Genomic DNA, 14,452 nt, shown 5'->3' on the forward strand with positions numbered 1-14,452 from the left:
TGCCCTGTAGCTTAACATGTTCACAGATTCTGGACATTAGGACATGGACGTCTTTAGGGGCCATTATTCTGCCTAGCACAGATAGTATATTAAGTCTTACCCTAACTATTGCACTTCCAGGTGGTTGAATTTACCTTTTTCTGAGAAGAGATTCTGATAGAAGGAAAAAGAATAAAATATGATGGGTCGCTGGAACTCCTGAGAACTGAAAGGTAGACAGATAGCACAGAGAAAAAAAGAACGAAATTGGTGACAGTGTCATTGACCATTAGGTTATTCTGCAAAGCCTGAAAACAAATTCTACTGCAAGAAAAATCACTGTCATTATGTCAGCAATGTCGATTGCCTACCCTACAACCTTTCTTTGCTGGCAGGAAAGTGCTCCAGATCTTTGTGTTTTTAGGAAGACATGTACCGCGAATCTTAATTAGTCTAAGGCAATTGTGGCTATTCCATCCTCCTTGTCAGTGTTTGGTTTAGGAATGTGGATGAAGCAATTCTAACCTTTAAGACGAGAAGTCTGCTGGGGGTCTACCAGCAGGGGGAAAATTTTTTTCTTCTGCTTCTAGGAAAAGGACAGGAAGACTGAACATGGGAAATATTTCATCTTTCTTGAGGTTAACATACAGTCTTTTCTTACAATTTGTTGACTAGTTATTATTAAATGTCAATATACATAGGACAATCCCAAAGTACTTCCTCATATCAAGTATTTCATAGATTCTTTACTAATAGCAGTGACACTTGAACAGCTTAGAAATAGAGCAGTGTCAGACGAGAGCATTATCAATACTGATATTAAAGCTTTATTATCACAATAATTAAGAACATAACTTACCAATGTTTATTGAAAGGCTATGAAATTCTGTTGTCAAGAAATTAGAGGAATTTTAAATTTTATTGCAGGTAATAAATACAGTGTCACTGAACAATATACAGTAGCCTAGTAGAATTAGGGATTCATAAATTATTAAAATTTAAGAAATAAGACAATTTATGACATGAATTTCATGTGGCAATGAACGTAAAATTATTATTAGTGGAACTGTCTCCTCATAACCCAAGGGCATTATTATACAGTTCCAATGGTATTTTGCAATTGTGAGTCAAACTGTTAACTCTTACTTTAGCCCTCCGAGTTGATAATACTCTCTTTGGGGTTTCACTAGGGTGGTGTTGAGCATCTTGCTAAGATTCCAATTAGCTGCAATTTAGGGGTATTCTGCAGTTTGGGGGTGTTCTTGGCTGGCTTAAGAAGAGTTACTGCAAATTGTGTCTTATACACATATACACAAGATTGCCAACATTTCAACTTTTACCTTTGAAATCTAAAGCAGACCACAAGATATTACCTCTATGACTAAGTGCTACAGAGGTTCTTGCTGGGGAGTGTGAAACACCAGCGCTGTGTACTTAATAGGGAGAGAGGAGCCAGGTGATCTCTTTCCTCCCAGTTTTCACCAACATTTGTAAGGCTGCTGGGTGTGTGTAATCTGTGATCACTTAGTAAAGACTGCCAAACAGTGATACTTGCCAACTATACCTTCCATGATACATCTAGAAACTTTCTGGTTCTTTCCTGTACAGATGGGTAAATAAAAGTGACATTTGTCATTTCCCAAATGTGTATTTCTGCAGCCCTCTCCTATTCCTTAGCTTTTTCCTTCTCATACCTTTTTCATCGAAGAAATGTGATGTAACTTTCCCAGTGAAGAGATTATAGGATTTTGTACATGGGCAGACGTTTGAGATAGGAGCTTCACTGGTACGATTAAAAAAAACACAAAACTGTCAAGTACAAATACAGAAAGCCACATGAAACAAATTTATAGCTTAATGAGTTATTAAAAGGTAAGTCCTCTTATAATTGGCATCTATGTCAGGGGAGGACCTGCCAACCCCCCAAACACCCTTCACAGGCACCTCCCAAACAGCCTCCCACCCCTATGAATAACCTCTGTTCTCACCGTGGTGATTATTCTTTCTCCTGGGTAGTATCACCTGTATTACTAGTTTCCTGTGGCTGCTCTTAAAAACTTACCACACTCTAGGTGGCTTAAGACAACAGAAATGTATTCTCTCAAAGTTTTGGAGGTCGGAAATCCGAAATCAAGGTGCCTGTAAGACTGCCTTCCCTCTGGAGTCTTTTGGGGAGGATTCGATCTTTTCCACCTTCTGGTAGCTTCGGCATTCCTTAACTAGTAGCCACAACTGCTTAATCTCTGTCTCCGTGACCAGGTTGTCTCCTCGTCTGTCTGTGCCAAATCTCCCTCTGCCTAACTCTTTATAAGGACACTTGTAATTTGATTTAAGGCTCAACTAACTGGATAATCAATAATGATTTCCTCATCTCAGAATCCTTCATGACATCTGCAAAGACCCTTTTTCAAATTAGGGCAACATGACTGGTTCCAGAGAGGAGGATGTGCACATATTTTTACAGGGGCCACCATTCCATGTACTACATCATCCAAGTGTACATCCCTAAACACAGGGTTTAGCTTCCCCTGTATGTTGGCCTTTCGGTCTCTTAATCTATAAATTCTCCATCTATGTCTTTTTTTAACCCCTTGCATTTACTTGTTCTTCTACTGGATTATTGATCCTGCTTTCCCAAAGTTGGGATTGTACTGATTGTGTTCCTGTTGTATAGTTAAGTATGTTCCTCTGCCCTCTGTTTCTTATCAAGTAATGGTTACATCCAGGAGCTTAATCAGATTCAGGTTTGATTCCTTCCTTCCTTCCTTCCTTCCTTCCTTCCTTCCTTCCTTCCTTCCTTCCTTCCTTCCTTCCTTCCTTTCTTTCTGTCAAAATTGCTTCATAAGTGGTGGTATGTGGATCAAAAGACACATAATTGTCTCTTTTTGATATTAGCCACCATAGATGCTCAATACCATTATGAAATGTTCATTTCCAATGTCATCATCTCATCTTGGTGTATTTGTTGAAAACTTCTATAAAGGGAAACTTTCCTTAATTTACCAGTTGTTTACCCAGAGATATAGTTTGTATAGGAAGGGCAGGAAAAATGCTTGCTTCTTACCTCTGTGTACCAGTTTGCAAAATAAAACAGTTGTTAGCATCCTTCAAAGGTGATTTATTAGATTTTGTGATTTTTTAAATCATTATGAACTCATGGATTTAAACGTACTTGGCATTTTTCAGTCCATTGCAGCTATTCTTACTATTGCTCAATTTATTCTATCTTGAGCCAGTGGACACTTCTGCAGATTGCTTTTAATAGTTTCTTTGCTATCTGGTATAATAAGATGCTCCTGGATCATTCTATACATTTCCTGCCTCACACCTGAAATCAGCCATTTCTCCAAGCAGTTCAGGTGTTCTTTAGTGAGAAATGGTATTTCAAGACCGTAGTCTGGACACGAGGGATGTTTATTGCTATTAGATTTCGAGGCCTAAAATTAAAATACATAATAATAACACAAAAGGCCGTAGAAAGGTAGTTAGAGTTAAAATTTTCTAAGGTCCTAGCATTGTCAGGGAAGTGATAAAAACACAGGGTGTTTACCTAGCCTCTTCCATCCTAACACCTATAGTCCGTTTCCCACAGAAAGTATTCTGGTTCTCAAAATCACCTGGGATAACAGAATTAAATTATCATTATAACTCATTTGCTTTATCCCACATCTCTCTCTCACACACATATTCTCAGAATAACAATACCAACATGAAGTTTGGATACAAATTTTCAATAATGTTGGACGTCTTCAAATTCCAAACAGAAAGCAGAAAGGAAAGGAAGGTTGAAACTGGCGAACTACCACCTGGGACTTGAGTTTTTAGTCAGATGGAAGGAAAGAATGGTAAGGAATTCCAACCAGAAACTGAGCTTACATAAAAAATAGGAAAGTTTTAGAGGATTTTATTCGCCATAATTTTTGAAGGTCTTTGAAACACAGTCATTGTTAGAGCTTTTTTCTGCTTTTCTATCCAATTTCTAGCATAAGGTATTTATTCTTGGAAGCTCAGCCAAGCTCTTACATGACTCTTCTAGATAACATTTCCCCCTTGTGCACATGTTAGGAGGTCCAATGAACACAAAACACATAAAACTTTTCCAGTGTTTTAAACTAAATGGAGAAACACAAAGTTATTGGTTTAAAAATGTATCTATTCTCTTTAAAAGAAGTTACGAAGACAAGGTGATGGAGTCTATAACCTTTGTTTCTTTGAACAAGAAGAAACTTCTCTAAGAAGATTTGGGGCAAAAATAAGCACACTGTTAAAGAAAAAAAGACCTGAAGCCATAAAACTCCTAGAAGAAAACATAAGTACTGAACTATTTGACATCAGTCTTGGTAATATCTTTTTACATATGTCCCCTTGAGTAAGGGAAACAAAAGCAAAAGTAAACAAATGAGATTTCATCAGACTAAAAAGCGTCTGCACAACAAAGGAACCCATCAACAAAATGAAAAGACAGACTACTGAATGGGAGAATATATTCACAAATGAATGTTATCTGATATGGGGTTGATATCCAAAATATGTAACCCATACAACTCAATAAATAAAAAAATAAACAATCCAGTCAAAAAATGGGCAGAAGACATGAAGAGACATTTCTCCAAAGAAGACATACAGATGGCCAACAGACATATGAAAAGATGCTCAACATCACTAATCATCAGATAAATTAAAATCAAAACCACAATGAGATATCACTCCTGGCAGAATGGCTATTATCAAATAGTCAACAAATAAGTGTTGGCAAAAATGTGGAGAAAAGGGAATCCTCGTGCACCCCTGGTGGGATTTCAAATTGGTAAAGTCACTATGGAAAACAGTATGGAAGTTCCTCAAAAAACTGAAAATACAACTACCATACAACTCAGCAATTCCACTTCTGGGTATTTATCTAAAAAAAACAAAAACACTAATTCGAAAAGATATGTGCACCCCTATGCTCATTGCAGCATTACTGACAATAGCCAAGATATATATATATTTTGCAACAACGTTTGCAACAACATGGATGGACCTAGAGGATATTGTGCTAAGTGAAATAAATCAGAGGAAGATATATACTGCATGATTTCACTTATATGTGGAATTAAAAACAAACAAGCAAAACAAAACAAAAACAGACTCATGAAACAAAAAACAAACTGATGGTTGCCAGAAGGGAGTGAAGTGGAAGCTATGCATTTAAAAGGTGAAGGGAAATCTAGTCAATAATAGTGCAATAATTTTGCACAGTGACAGATGGTTACTAGGCTTCATGTAGTGATCACATCATAAGATACATAAATGTTGACTCACTATGTTGTACACTTGAAACTAATATAATAGGGTATGCCAACTATGCTTTAATAAAAAAATGCAAATTCAAAAATATTTTTAAAAGAACAAAAGAAACAAAAAAAAGAAAAGAATTGCACACTGTTCAGAAGCCCTATGAGTCCAATCATTTGCTCTGCCTCTCCAAAATCACAGCACACATCTGGTTTATGAAATGATTGGTAAGTTTAAACCAAAATTGTGTCCAATATAATTTTCATTATTCTCTTGGCTGGACACAACTTCAGTCTTCAAGTACATTTTGTGGCTTCGTATTTCCTATTTAAGTTTTTCATCTTGCATACCTGTAATATTTTGAAAAAGTAGTTCTAACTGGGCATCTTTCCATAGTAACATCTGTGAACCTCCATGTGTTTATTCCATAAGTTATAAATAAAGATGTTCTGGGTCATTGCAATGGATGAGCTGAAGCTTTGAAATCTTTTTTCAATGAGGAAGCTCAAAGTTTTATGAGAAAACATCTGCAAAAGTGCCTCAAAACATCTGCGGAAGTAACACAGCATCCTGTTTCATAAATCCAGGATCAGAAAATTTCTCATCAGTCTCCTTCCCTTCTTTCCCGTTCTTTGTCTGTAAAAACCAAACATATAGAAGAATGTAAGATGAGGGAAAGGAAAACCAACCACCTAGTTCTCAGGTGTCCTAATCTCCTCAGCTTTAGTTCTGATCTTGGGGGAGAGCACTTTGGAGAAACACCTCGCCTTGAAGCCTTGTCCTTTTTTCATCAGGCTTTCCTGATGAGCAGATAAATCCCTGCCGACAATGGTACCAATCTGGTCCACAAGACACTGTGACCATATCACTCCTCTGCTCCAATCCCAGTGATGACACCCATTTCATTCAGAGTTAAAATCCCTGCAATAGTATGCATGTGTGCTATCACAGACCGACACAATGCTCAGGGAAAAGTTCAGTCTTGTTACAAGAAAGTGTTAATAGATACTAAGTCCATTGATAGTCTTTGCCAAATAGTAAAATGCTATAAAGCTATAATTCAAATTCTGCTGTGTTATATTTCAAAATAAAGAGGGAATGTTAAAGAAAAACCTCTGAGCTATTGAGACATGAATAGACACACGGATAATTTATCTTATATGTTATATTTTCATATGTGTTTGGGTCTATGTTCATGCTCACCTGGAAGGAGTTTAAACTGGTATATTTCTGAGGCAACGGAGAAAACTATCAAAACTATAAATTAAAAATCCTTTGAACCAGAAGCCTCCCCTCTCCTGATGAGTCCTTCCAGAGGGAAGTAGCTCTACTAGTTTAACACCCATGGCTTCTCTTGCTTCTCCCTAGGGAAGGAGGGATGACTTTTCTAATTTTGAACCTTTTTTTTTTTAAGGAGGGCGCCGCTCACAGTGGTCCACGCGGGGATCACACAGGCAACCTTGGTGCTGCCAGCACCGCTCTGACCAACTGAGCTAACCGGCCACCCCTAATTTTGAAATTTGTAAAGAATAAACTGGGAAGGCTCTACTTAGCCCCTCCTCACCCTAAAACCTGCAGAGAAGGCCTATAGTTGGCTAACATTGCCCATGATTAAATGGAAAGAGATTCAGAATTAGGAAGGCCTTTTATGTGCAAATATAAGTCACATTCTTCAACTTCAGCTTTTATCGGTAAGAAAGGTCCTCTTTTGACAGTCTATCAGCCTAATTCTTTTGTCTTATTTCCCAGTTGGCTCAGAAGTTGGGTGAGGATGAGGAGTGCTATTTATTTCTCTGAGATCAAACACACATCTAGGAGTTTATCTTTCAGATATATTTACATATGTGTGAAATGACATGTGTACAAAAATTCATTGCAGGATTGTTTGTAACAGATGAAAGACTGAAAACAATCTCAATGTCCATGTAGAATTATTTAAATAAAGATATTGCTGCATAATGGAATACTATACAGCCATAAAACTTGGGGAAGCTCCAAGACAGATTAAGTAAAAAAAAAACAAAAAACAACCAAACCACAAAACAAGAACAACGTACAGAACTGTGAGGATAGAATACTATTAATTGTGTAAGAAAAGGGAAAGTACATAAATATTCATTAGTATATTCATAGAATATTTCAGGAAGGATGTACAAGAAGCTGGTGACTTTATTTACTTATTTTATTTTGCCTTGGAGGAAAGGAACTTGGTAACTAGGTGCATTTTATATTTGTTGCTCCCTAATGTCACAGAAATAACTGAATGCAAATTCAAATCAGAAATCATCCATCTTAACGTCGCATTAAATACCTATGTCTCTTTCAAATATTAGTTAGTAATGGATTATAAAATAATCAATCATTCAATCAAAATGCATTTGTACTTATTTAGTCATGTAAATTGAGGTGACTTACAATTTGATTTAAAAAAACTTAATTTACACTTGAATAAATCAGCATGTAATTGAGTATTTAAATGAATTTTTCAAGTAAATGGAATAAAAATGTAACTACATATAGAGTTTTACTATATGGCAGTTTCATCATGAAAAGTTGTTTATCTGCCTATTTCCATTTGCTCAGAAACTACTTATTGAGAGCCTCCTTTGTGCCAGGCCCTGCTGTAAACACGGGGAAAGACAGAAGGGAGCAAGACATTAGTAGAGCCTCCCTTAATAGGGCACACAGACAGTAAACAAGGAAACCAGCAGATAATTTTAAAACGTGATAGTGCTAAAACAAAAATAAAGCAGAGCTAAGCGGCTAGAGTAACTAAAGTGAAAGAGGAAGAAGGATTATTTTTCCCAAATTAATCTGGGCGACGAGGGGATAAAATTTATTAAACACATACAGTATGCCTCTCTGTGCCAGGTGCTATGTGGGAGCACTGAGAATAAAGCAGTAAACATAGAAGACACCCTGGCTGCTCTCAAAAACTTTATGACATTCTGTTTATGCAGACTGACAATAAACAAATCAATATGTAAAATGCAGAGTCAGATTTACCAAGATGTCCTAGGGAGGGCTGGCGATTGCTGAGGGTTGCAGAATGTCCTAGGTGGCAAGTGGAAGCAAGATTGCAACCACTATACATTCTTACAGAAGCATTTCTGGTAAATTGCTTTAGAAAAAAAAATCGTAGAAGAAAAAACTGTATTTCCAAGCCTCCAGCAATTTGTTGTAATTTCTTTTCATATTGTAAATAAATATTCAATTCACTTAATTTTTTAACTTTAATTTTTGTATTTTTTTAAAGATAATACTTTATAAGCTCAGGCCCCACAAAACCTGGATGTGCCTGTGGGGAGGCAAAATTTGTCACCCCAAAATATAAGGATTATCTTGGGCTGATTATTTTTAAGAAACTGCACACATCGGAAAAGCTCTAAAAACTTATCCATTGGTAACGGACATTTACATGTATGTGGTCACACAGCAGCCTAGCCTTTGTCCCCTCCAATCTTTCCTTAGGGAAAGAAAACTTTACGGGACTGTCCCTCTTTGGGGTTGAGTTCATTTTTCCTAAGTCTCTCTATTTGGTCCTTGTAAGCTGGGTCTGCAGTCAAAGACAAGTAATGATTCCTCGTGGGAAGAACGACTTAAGCCAGATGGGACCCCATTGGGACCCCCATGAGTTAACATAATAAAAGTCAGGAGGTAGCCATACCCCTCCTCCTCACCATTATGGGAAGCTGCTAATGCATGCCCCAATTGTCCTGCACTCTGCTATGCAAAGGACTTCTTAGAGTGATAAGATATCGCTCTTCCTGCTTAGCTCATGGGATGGTTTTACCTTGTGAGACTTGCTCCCCCAGGGGGTTGAACACACCCACCTTAGTCGCCTGGGGACAATGAGCATCGGTTGCTTTGGGACAGATATCTGGGAATTGGAAGAATTTTTATGGTGTGGTGTGAGAATTTCGCGGACCCTGCCTTTAATCTTGTGATGCTTATTGTAAGAAATCAATAAATACCCACGACGACCCGAGTCGGGGCGCCAGTCCCTTGAGGCTGCGAGTCCCTCGGTCCTCTGTGATTTAACTGTATTTGAGTCTCTGTCTCTTTATGACAGAGACTCCCTTGCCTTCCCACGGCTTGTGTTGTGCAGGTGGCAACACACGTAGAAGAGAAATCCCCACTTGTAACAGTATCTCCCTTACTTTGCCAGGAAGAGGGGGTGACCTTATCTAGAGAACTTGTATCAACGGAGAAGGCAAATACTTAAATCTGCATAACAACCTTACCCTTGTTTCCTGTGCTTTTCCTGGTCGCCTCCCATAACTGACTCCTCACCTCCAACATCTTTCTTTGTCTTTAGCTGGCAATGTTATTTAAAGTTGTTTCTTCTGCCTTTTCAGAGAGTTACTCAGTTTTCCTGGGTCTCTCCCATGTATACAGGAGGTATACTTGTTATGAAACTTGAATATGTTTTTCTCCTGCTAATCTGTCTTATGTCAATTTGATTATTAAACCAGCCAGAAGAACCTAGAAGAGTAGAGGAAAATTTTTCCTCCTTGACATAGCCATTAAATGTCAAGTGGTCTGGCATAAAAACAGACACGTAGACAAATGGAACAGAATCAAATACCAAAAAATAAACCCAGTGTATACGGTCAACTAATATTTGACAATGTAGCCAAGAATACTCAATGGAGATAAGGCAGTCTCCTTAATAAATGGTGCTGGGAAGGTTGGCTATTCACATGTAAAACAATGAAACTAGCCCCATATCTTAGACCACTCACAAAAATTAACTTGAAATGGATTGAAGACTTAAATGTAAAACCTGAAACCATAAAACTCCTAGAAGAAAACATAAGAAAAAACTCCTTGACATGAGTCTTGGTAATAATTTTTTCAAAATAAAAAATAAACGAGGGATTACATAAAACTAAAAAGCTTCTGCACAACAATAAATAAGTAAGTAAGTAAGTAAATAAATAAATAAATAAATAAATAAATAAATAAAATACAACACAACCTACAGAATGGAAAAAAAAATATTTGCAAACCATATATCTGATAAGGGGTTAATATCCAAAATATACAGGGAACTCATACAACTGAATAGCAAAAAAACTAATAATCCAATTAAAAATGGGCAAAGGATCTGATTAAATATTTGTCCAAAGAAGATGTATGCATGACCAACAGGTACACAAAAAGATGCTCAGCATCACTAATCATCAGGGAAATGCAAATCAGAACCACATGAGATATCACTTTATACCTGTTAAAAGGGGCTAGCTTCAAAAAGGCAAGCGATAACAAATGCTGGTGAGGATGTGGAAAAAAGGGAACCCTCGTGTACTGTTGCTGGAATAGCAATTGGAGCCACCACTATGAAAAACAGTATGGAGGTGCCTCAAAAAATAAGAAATAAAGTTACCATATAATCCAGCAATCCCACTTCTGGGTATAAATTCAGAGGAAATGAAAGCACTATGTCAAAGAGATATCTGCACGCCCATGTTTGTAGCAGCATTATTTACAATAGTCAAGACAGAGAGACAACCTCAGTGTCTATTGAGGGATGAATGGATAAAGAAGTTGTCAAACACACACACACACACACACACACTCACACACACACACACACACACTCACACACACAGTGGAATATTATTCAGTGATAAAAATCAGGAAAGTCCTGCCATTTTCAACAATATGGATGGACCTTGAGGGCATTAAGCTAAGCGAAACAAGTCAGACAGAAAAAGACAAATACCATATGATCTCACTTATATGTGGAATCTAAAAAAACAAACACAAAAAAAGAGATCACATTTGTGGTTACCAGTGGTGGGGTGGGGTGAAAAATTGAATGAAAGTGGTCAAAAGGTACAAACTTCTAGTTATAAAATACATATATACTAGGGGTGCAATGTATAACATGATGACTATAGTTAACACTACTATATGATATATATGTATATGTATATACAAAGGGGGACAAAAAATGTGTACACATTTTAAGAAAGGAATACTGTATTAAAATTGTAATACTCAATATATACCGATAACAAAAGATGAATACAAGTCACATTTGACTTCTGCAATTACAAGAGGTGCTGAAAGTGGTTACCATCAGCGTTCAGACACTTCTGATTACCGCAAACTACTGCTTGAGCAACGTTGACCAAAGTGCCCACTTGTATGCATTATTTTGGCACCCCCAGTATATACAAGAGAGTGAAACCTGAGTTAGCACAAAGAAAAAAATAAAAGCCTGTGATAAATGTTATGAAAATAAATCAGAAAAGATGGAGTGGAATAATTGTGAGGGAGTCACTATTTATATAGGGTGGTCAGCAAAGGCCTCTCTGATGAAATTGTGCTGAGGCCAGAAGGAAGAAAGGCTAGAATCTTGGAAACACCAAGTGCAAAGGCCATGAAGCATACATGCTGTGAGATCTTCTGTATACTTGTTGTCCAAAAGGATTTAGCTAGGCTTAGTTCATTCTTTTAGAATACGCATATTTTAGATCTCCAAAAATCAAGGAACAACTATATTAATAAATGCACACACTTATTAAACAATCAATTCAGAAGAAATGCTGAGGGTGAATTTTCATGAAAACAAGTTCACTTTCTTCAGATGAATCTGGAATTTACAAGCTGACTCACGTGTCCCTACTTGGTCTTCCATGACGATACTCCTGTTATGGGGCAGTGGGCCCTCCTCAGCCTGGTGTCCAGATTCTTGGCATCTTGAGCAAAGCATTGAACGAGATACAGAGATAAAGTAGTGAAAAAGCAGTTTATTAGAAGAGATGGTTCACATCAAAGAAATAGGAGTGAAGCGAGCAGTAGAGAATGGCTCAAGGGCCCAAGGTGGCGTTATTAGGGGCAAAAGAAAAGGCTCAAAGGCAAAAAGGTCCAGGGGCTCAAGGTGGAACAAAGGAAGAGGCTCAAAAGGTAAAAAGGCCCAAAGGGCCAAGGGCCCGGGCTCCACAAAAGGGCTGACTGGCAAAAACCTGGGGTTTTTATCATGTTTTCTCTAGAATGGGCTATTCTTTCAGGACGAGGGACCACTTTATTGACCCCTGTGATTGACAAGAGGCTATTACCTCATCTTTTTAAACTGAGCAGATGTGAGTGGCTGGTTTAATCTAGTTGGTTATCTTGTACCATTTGTTTACCACGAAAAGGGGAAATTTTGGACAGAGGGGAGGTTATTTGAGCGGTAATGCATAGACCCAGTACCTATCTCTAACTGCCTGCCTTGTTTTGCCCTTGAGAGACGTGATCCCCATAAAATGTCTACGGGAAGTTGAGGGGCAGGAGGTCTGTCTTTCTGTATCTAGTTCCTGCTGGGCAGGGGCGTAGAGCTGTCCCTACCTATTGGGGGATTCACAGAACTTTTGCCCTATCTGATCTTAGATGAGAGAAAGGGGTCCGGAGATCTGCCTGGAAGACTCTGGCTTCTTTGGTTGGTACTGGTGATCTTGTTGGGGTGTCCTCTACAGCCTCAAGGCCCCTGACTGAGGGAAAATAGATTTTAATTAATAAATCCATTAGTTCTATAGAGCCTGTGGCCATTCAACCAGTCATTTAAGTGGTGTCAGTTGTCCAGGAACTGGGCTCAGAATGGGTTGGAAAGAACATTAGGCTTCAGTGATTACAATCAACAAGTATACTGGCCTGGGAGGGGTCTGGAATGGCTTGGGGGATGTTGGGAAATCACAGTCTTTTAAGTAGTTATCTGCGAGACAGTCTGTGATTCAGGCTAGGAGCAATCTTTATTCTAGGATTCAGAAACTGATTAGAAATGTAATCAAAGCCAGGGGCTAAGAAGCTAAGAAACTAGGGAAAAGGAGATTTAAAATTTCTATAGTGAGGGAGGCTTAAAACTTTTATAGTGAGGGAGCTCTCCCATATCACTCCAAAATCCTAAAACAATTAAGTTCTCTTTGTTTCTCTCAGTGACCCTTTCTAGTGCTCTAATTCTATGAACAAACCTCTTTGAATCTTCTGTGAGTCTCCCAAAGTTTGTTTTGTCCAGAGAAAAAGGAGGAAGAATCCTTCAAGATGATAATTCTTAGCTCTGTTTTTAGAGTAAACATATCCATTTAATGAAAACAGACAGTGCGTGCACTGAGTGTTATTTTAAGGGAAACAGCAGAGGAGGAAGGGATGGGGGAAACCAAAAGATCAAAAGGTTATTAAACAACTTGGAATTAATAATAATAAGTTTTAAAAAAAAGGTTTAAACAGCATATCCTGTTTTTTTTCCTGTCCGTCTTCCATAAAGAAATGGTCATTGGAAAGAAGCATGACGAGTTTAACTAGACTCCAAGCTTTCCTGAGGCAAAAGACAGAGGCTGTTTTATTTATTTTTGTATCTTCAGGGCCAACCACGTGGTAGACACGCCATGTATATTTGTAGAATTAATAATTAATGTAAACCTGAGCAATAGCAACCATAATTCTTCTACAGTACTGGTGATACTTGGGTTTAATTTTATATATCGGTTTCTCATTGTTTTTCCAAAGCCTGCCCCTGAAATACCCAAGAGAATGAAATGGAGAACTCCTAGGCCCTGTCCACTAGTCACAGAGAGTCGTGGACTGTCTGACTCTGATCATCCCAAGAATTTCCAGGCCCAGAACCTAGACAGTAGGTCTGAATTACATGGCTCACTGAGTTTCAGAATGATCACCTTACATGATAGTCTAAGTTGTTGCTGAGCTAATGTAGATGGGGATACAGAAGGCAGGGGGCCCGTCATTCTATGCTCCTTTGACTTGGGGGATATCCCACTCTGCAAAATTGCCAAGAAATGGCAACTTTGGGTGTTCTCTGAGAGACAAGGGAGGCGATGGGAAACCACATTCACCCCTCCTGTATCTGTCTATATCTTGTGTATAGCTTTTGCTCTGCTTGTTAGCTCATCTGGAACTAAAGTAATAGAGTGGAAGCCAAGTCTTTTTTTTCTCTCCATTCCCTAAACCCAGACCAAATTCCATGACAATTTGTGCGCAGTGACTATTATTTTAAGAGAAGCTAGAGGAATATGCACCTGCTCTCAAAGAGCTGATTTTCTAGTGACAGATACAAGAAGTCGAAAAACCATTACCATCAAAAGCAGTGTTGAAGCTACAGAGTCTAAGACCTATAATGATCCACAGGATCTTCAGTCCATTTGATGTACCTGTGGAAACCTGCCTTTTCAAATAACTTACATTTTTTTTA

The sequence above is a fragment of the Rhinolophus sinicus genome, linkage group LG01 (genome assembly GCF_036562045.2).
Source record: "Rhinolophus sinicus isolate RSC01 linkage group LG01, ASM3656204v1, whole genome shotgun sequence".
NCBI classification, from domain to species: Eukaryota; Metazoa; Chordata; class Mammalia; order Chiroptera; family Rhinolophidae; genus Rhinolophus; species Rhinolophus sinicus.